Consider the following 6,450-nt stretch of genomic DNA (forward strand, 5'->3'; position numbering starts at 1 on the left):
TTCTGTGCTCAATAGAGTGACTATTGTAGTGTCCAAGCACAGGGTGCTGTCCTATTGCATCTGAGTAAGGTAACTCACGCAAGTGGGATGAGGTATCTGCTGCAGCTAGCGTTTTCCCCACTAGGTGTCACTACTGTCTTTGTCTAAACTTATGCACAGCGGAAGGAACTGAAGGGTTAACTTTGTTGTATGTCACATGTTGTTCTTGATCCACTTCGCTTTTTTTTTGTCCTATCCTGTCTTCTCTTTCTACACACACACACACACACACACACACACACACACACACACACACACACAGCCCCCACCAATCACAAGAGGGTTTAGTTTGCCCCTGTAAGAGGAGTTAGTTCCTGGTGGGAGGAAATCAGTTAGTTAGTTAATGGTTTTAGTTCCAAGTGAGTGGATGTGTGGAGGATCAGCTAAGCCACAGTGTTCTTCTTAGGAGCACTAGAATGGTTATACAGTGCTAAGCCTTTACCAGGGGAGAGAGGCCAAACATGGAACACCTTGCCCACACCAGGAACCTCTCTAAAACTTGCAGGACAGTTACCTCAGAAGCCATAGGAACTCACTCCAGTGCAACAAAGGTACTAGAAAAATGTCTACGTATCCCACTGCACAGTGCAGGACAACTGGGAAGTCTTGGGAGTCTGCTCCACCCACATAACAAAGGCTTGGGGCTCGTACTACCCACCCAGGACGGGTAGCTCGCAACTAGTGGGCATAAGGCAGTCAGGATTAGAAGTCATCCGTGAATACGAGTATTCTCTATTTCTTCATCTATACACCTCTACTGTTCTGACAGAGTACATCACTACCTTGGGCAGGGCCCCTCTGGCAACTTCTCTTCTCTACTGCAAAGTACCTTCCTACTAAAAGCACCAGTTATCTACTTCAACTACCAGCACCTAAGTCTTCTGCAAGATTGTACTGTTATTCTACACTGTTTCTACGCGTACCACTCTTGGTTTTGCACTATGTTGATCCAAAGTAAACTATTTTATTTTTTGCAAACGCACTGGACTCTGGCTTACTCTTTGCTCACCCGCAACCAAACACACCGGTACACTTGGGTTAAACTCTTTTCAGTTGCTGTGGGTTGTGCTAGAGAAGTGCCACTGTCCTGGTTGGGTCCAACACCACTCCAGGCCACCGTGACAAGTGTCCAAGTGACCTTAGACCCACACAGCGGAATGGGGTCATCCAGAGTCATATTGATCACTAGTTACAAACTCTCTGTGATAAGTCACTTTTACATTTTTATTTTTTTTTTAATTTTCATTGTATACTTGGGTTTTTCAGGATTCTTCACTCCACGGTGTCAGAGCTGAAGCAGCATAGAAGAAATCTGATGAATCTACAGGAGAAAAGAACACAGTGAGGGGGAGTATGGTCTATGCTGGGGACAGGATGTGGGAGTAGGGTCTATACTGGGGGCAGGATGGGGGAGTAGGGTCTGTATATAGCTGTTATATCCCTGCCACCACTAGGGGGTGCTCACTGCATACTGCTCTACTATACAGATCAGTAGGAGCTGTAGAAATCCCTGTGCAGTGAGCTCCGTCTAGTGGTAACAGCATCAGGTAAACTATCACTCACTTGTTCCTCTTCCTCCTCAGATACTTGGGGATCCAGGACTATCTCTGTCTGCACCTAAAGAAAAGAGAAAGATAAGATCAGTGTCATGTGATGATCTCAGGGTCAGTCTATAGGGGTCTATAAAAAGTATGTGACCCCCTGGGCTCCTCCTGCAGTGTTCTATATACTTACTGGGCCTCCTGGATCCCCACTGATTTCTTGGATGAGGGCTGCTTTTCTTGCTGTATGTAGTGGCCTGGGTCCTGGTCCGACTATAATAGAAAGCACAGAGATCAATCCCATCATTCTTCCTGTACCATAATGTCTCTCTGTCTATAAGGTCTATACTCACCTCCTCCGTCCTTCCTCTGTCTCCAGCTCTGTCTTCCTCGCTGTTAGACATAGAAGATAAATGATACATGGTCTCCAGGGTCTGCAGGATGCTCAATCCCTTTATTGATCTTATCCTATAAAAGAAAACACAATTCCCATAACTGGAGCAGCCCCAAATGTGCCCATATACCCCCCTATAAGAGTCTACATGACTAGTGCCCCCCGGTGGTGATGATGACGTTATTCAGCAGTGTTAGTTCTATTGCATACTTACAGAACTGGCCTCTTGGAGCGCTGCACTTTCTCTTTCTATCTGTGGGGAGAAACAGGATGTATCCAGGTTAGGACTATTCTATGGAGCAGTTGTCCATAGCAACCACAACACTTTATTTACTGTAAACTTTTATAACACTATAAAACCAATGTCACCTATAATAAAAAAAACTTTACAGTGATATACGTACTTTTCATCTGGTTAGTCCTCTTCCTCATCGCTCTTTATCTTTAGCACCTGATCCTTCTCCAACTTCTCCTTTTTAATTTTCCTGTGGTGAACTCCATCATCCAAGCACCGGGGGAAGCAAATTGGGAATCAGGTGTGGTGAGCCGGGACATTCTTTCTATATTCCTTGCATGATTTCTTTCTGTGCTCGTCTGCCAGCTCTGAAGTCCATACTGTCAGGAACAGCAGAATGTGAGGCCACTGTGTCTCTTTCTCGTCTGTCCCTAAGGGCGTTGTCTAAGCGTATCCTCTGTTCTTCACAAGATGCTCCTGATGGTGGAGATAGACTTTGCCAGAGGAAACGCTAGGTCACTACTTCATGAGATAGACAATGTGACAGCTGGTTTGTGTTGCCAACCTGACAGTACAGACAAATATGCACAGGACACACCGGATAAACATACCGGATACAGGTGACAGATGCGGGGGACGAAGACACAGGTGCTGGTCACAGTACCTTGCAGGAATGATAGCAGGTGCAAACACGGGTTGGGTCAGGTTCACTCTCAGGACAGGAATTTGGAGCCACTGGGAGTGTAGATTCAGACAGCAGGAAGCAACAGGACACCAGGACACAACAGCGGAAACACTGTAACTGGAGCAATTTTGCAAAGCAACCACAGATACAACTTTGCAGGACCATAGGACCTCGATGCTCAGGCAGAGCACATGTGTAAGAAGCCTCCTTATATACCCAAGCCACAGGGGTGGAATAATTAAGGCACTAAGCCTAAACTCTAAGACTGTGCTTTCTATTATAGTGGTAGAGGAGATAGGCCACGATACCTGGGTAACAGATGGACATCTCTCTGCCAGGGAAGCGGCACTACTATATGTCCCATATGGAATCAGGCCCTGATAGGTGTAATTGAGTGATCAAGGTGAGGTAACAGGGAGGCCATTTCCAGCCATCCACCAATCACCTTAGGTTGGACTGTAACAGATACGGCCATTAATTCATATCCGCCCGTCCTCTTCTTTCATACACAAGAGCTTCCATGAAAGTAGGACCAGGGACCCGGGCCACTATATAGAGCAAGAAAAGCAGCCCTCATCCGAGGTATCAGCGGGGATCCAGGAGGCCCAGTAAGTATATAGAACACTGCAGGAGGAGCCCAGGGGGTCACATACTTTTTGTGCAATAATCTCTTCCTCACTGAGTCTCCTCTCAATGTATAGAGCCCTATAGACTGATCCTGGATCATCACCACCTCCTCCATGTTGGAGATCAACCTGAACGATATTAGGAATTTTATATAAAATATTGAATAAGACCTAATATCAAGAAAGGTGACAGGATGGACAAAATCTGCCTGAGACATAATTGGAATATCAGTCCAATGGACAATGGGCATTCATCAAGCTTATGTAAGGTCGCCTAGGTGCTTGCTAACATCAGACCACTACAATGGACAATGTAAGGTCGTATGTGAGATTGCCGAGGAGTATGTTATCATCAGCAAGCTCATGCGGATTCACATACAATGGACAGTGGGATAATCAACAAGGTATATGTGGGGCCAGATCATTTGCCTTGGATCTGGATCATAAACTCAACCCCTGTTGGGCACTTCAGAAGACTCAAGGAGTGTGATGTCCTCTTATCTGTGTGGAGGGAAATTGAAGGGGCCAACTAATATATACCCTGGGTTAACAGAGGCTGCCTCAGGCCCAGTGGGTATACAGAAGTACAAGGATGCCACCCGCAGGAGATGGAGGATTATTGCTACAAACTGGTGAAACGACCCCTATCGTATTACCAATAACCTGATTGGAAGGACTGTTGTAAGGAAGGTTGGAAGTTACATGAAGGAGGGGTGGAACTGGGAGTGTCTATGAATGTGATAGTACTTCCTATATAGTATTAGGTATACCTAATAAAACCTGTGCGCTATATGTCATACAGTGTGTGGAATGCAACTTACTTTATGTAGGATGCACCACCAAGTTAAAACGAGATTGTCAGAGCATGTGTATGACATTATTCACACTAGCACCAGGAGCCCATCCGGAGCCTCGCGTCATTTCACAGATAAATACATCAGGGGAATAAGTAGGCTCGGTATCTGGGTAATAGCCAGAGCGAGAGTGCCACCTACAGACGCATACTACAGGAGAGTGAAGCCCTGTGGATTGGCCATTCCAGTACCAAGTCAGCCATGAGTAAGGGCGTGTAGGCACCAGAAACGCGTAGGCGTCGCAGCCTGGAGTTCGTTATTGGAGTTCTGTTGGCATTACCCCCACCTCATTCATCATCACCACCCCCTCCTCCTCCTCCACAGCAACCGCTTCTCATGCACCTCATCCACCAATTCCGCATCCTCCTCCACCACCCCCTCCTCACGACCTCCTCCTCCGCATCATCCATCACTGCCACCTCCTCATCCACTACCGCTTGCTCCGGGACCTCATCCATCACCTCCTCCACCATCTGATCCTCCACGACCTCCACCTCCTCCTTCACCACCTCCTCCTCCTTCGCCACCACCTCCTCCTCCTTCCTCTCCTCCTCTACCTCCTCCACCTCTTCAGCCACCACCTCCTCCTCCTTTCTCTCCTCCTCCACCACTTCCACCTCCTCCTCCTTCCTCTCCTCCTCCACCACCTCCTCCTTCACCTCCTCAGCCACCACCTCCTCCTCCACCACTTCTACCTCCTCCTCCACCTCCTCCTCCACCTGCATCTCCTCCTCCACCACCTCCTCCTCTACAACCACCGCCTCCTGCTGCACTACTCTCTCCACAAACACCTGCTCTCTCACGACCACCTCATCTGCCACCACCTCCTCCAGCAGCACCCACCCCTCCACTATCACTCTCCTCACCACCATCACCTCCTGCATCACTGTCTCTCTCACCACTCTCACTACCACTCCGTCCACTACAAACTCCTCCACCACTCCAACCACATCCTCCACCAACACTACCTCCTCCTCCAGCACCCCCGCCATCTCCTCCTCCTCCGACACTACTTGCTCCAACAACTCTGCTCGCTCCTCGCTTTTCTCTCTCCTACAAGTAAAGAACAGTCAGGAGTTACTCAATGAGCTTTACAGATGCAAAAGTGAACATCAGACAGTAGTGGATATAGGAGTAATGGACAATTCTCATATATCAGATCTGTCCTTAAAGGGGTTATCCAGCGTTATTAAAACATGGCCGCTTTGTTCTAGAGACAACAGCACTCTTGTCTCCAGTTTGGGTGCAGTTTTTGCCACTCAGTTCCATTGAAGTGAATGGAGTTTAATTGCTAATCGCACCTGAACTGGAGACAAGAGTGGTGCTGTCTCTGGAAGAAAGTGGCCATGTTTTTCTAATGCTGGATAACCACTTTAAAGGCTTAGAAAAACATGGCCGCTTTGTCTTTTTGTCCTAAGTTTGGGTGCGGTATTGCAGCTCAGTGCTATTAAAGTAAAAGGAGCTAAATTGTAATACCACACACAACCTGAGGACAGGGGTGGCATTGTTATGGCAGGAAAGTTTTCAGATCCCGTATAACCCCTTTAACTTGTAACTGCACTTAAAAACATGGCTAAATCTATTACCATAACTCCGTCATCTATACCAGGGATGGGCGCCCCCATAGTAATGTATAGGAAATAAGAACATCAAAATGACATTGACTTATTGGGCTGCTGCACTATATAATGCACTAGATTATTTATTGTGTATCCAGCAGGGGGAGCTCACAGCATATGGCCTTATCAGACACATTGTACATCCATAGTAAAGGGGGATTCCCACCTCATCCAATATAGTATATACCTGTAGTGGTCAGGATAGAGGGGGATTCCCATCATATATAAGATACCATATACCTGAAGGATCTGGATCTAGGGGTATTCCCATTATATAATATACTATATACACTGGTGTAGCTACCATGGGGGCAGGGTACGCCGTCGCTATGGGGCCCGGTAAAACATGTGGCCTACTTCCATGGTGGGTGCTAACAGTGCGATCTGCCAGGCCCCCTGTGACAGCAGCCCCACCCCCCCCCCCCCCCCCCCCCGCGGGTGAGACAGCTTGCAGTGT

General features: G+C 47.5%; 1 long non-coding RNA gene across 2 annotated transcripts in view; it reads right to left on the reverse strand.

The window, feature by feature from the left end:
• The window catches only part of LOC138770368 (uncharacterized), a 30,022-nt gene extending 25,361 nt beyond the window's left edge, over positions 1 to 4,661 (reverse strand). Inside the window, exons 1-6 of one of the 2 annotated variants that reach the window (XR_011359467.1) lie at positions 2,379 to 4,661; positions 2,189 to 2,227; positions 1,934 to 2,048; positions 1,774 to 1,853; positions 1,603 to 1,656; positions 1,223 to 1,360 (exon numbers count right to left, since the gene is read on the reverse strand). This is a non-coding gene — a long non-coding RNA (uncharacterized lncRNA). Of the gene's footprint in view, positions 1 to 1,222; positions 1,361 to 1,602; positions 1,657 to 1,773; positions 1,854 to 1,933; positions 2,049 to 2,188; positions 2,228 to 2,378 lie in introns of those variants that run through there. The other variant, XR_011359468.1, reaches the window with a different exon arrangement.
• Between the last annotated feature and the right edge of the window lie 1,789 nt (positions 4,662 to 6,450).

Source organism: Dendropsophus ebraccatus, chromosome 13 (genome assembly GCF_027789765.1).
Source record: "Dendropsophus ebraccatus isolate aDenEbr1 chromosome 13, aDenEbr1.pat, whole genome shotgun sequence".
Classification (NCBI taxonomy): Eukaryota; Metazoa; Chordata; class Amphibia; order Anura; family Hylidae; genus Dendropsophus; species Dendropsophus ebraccatus.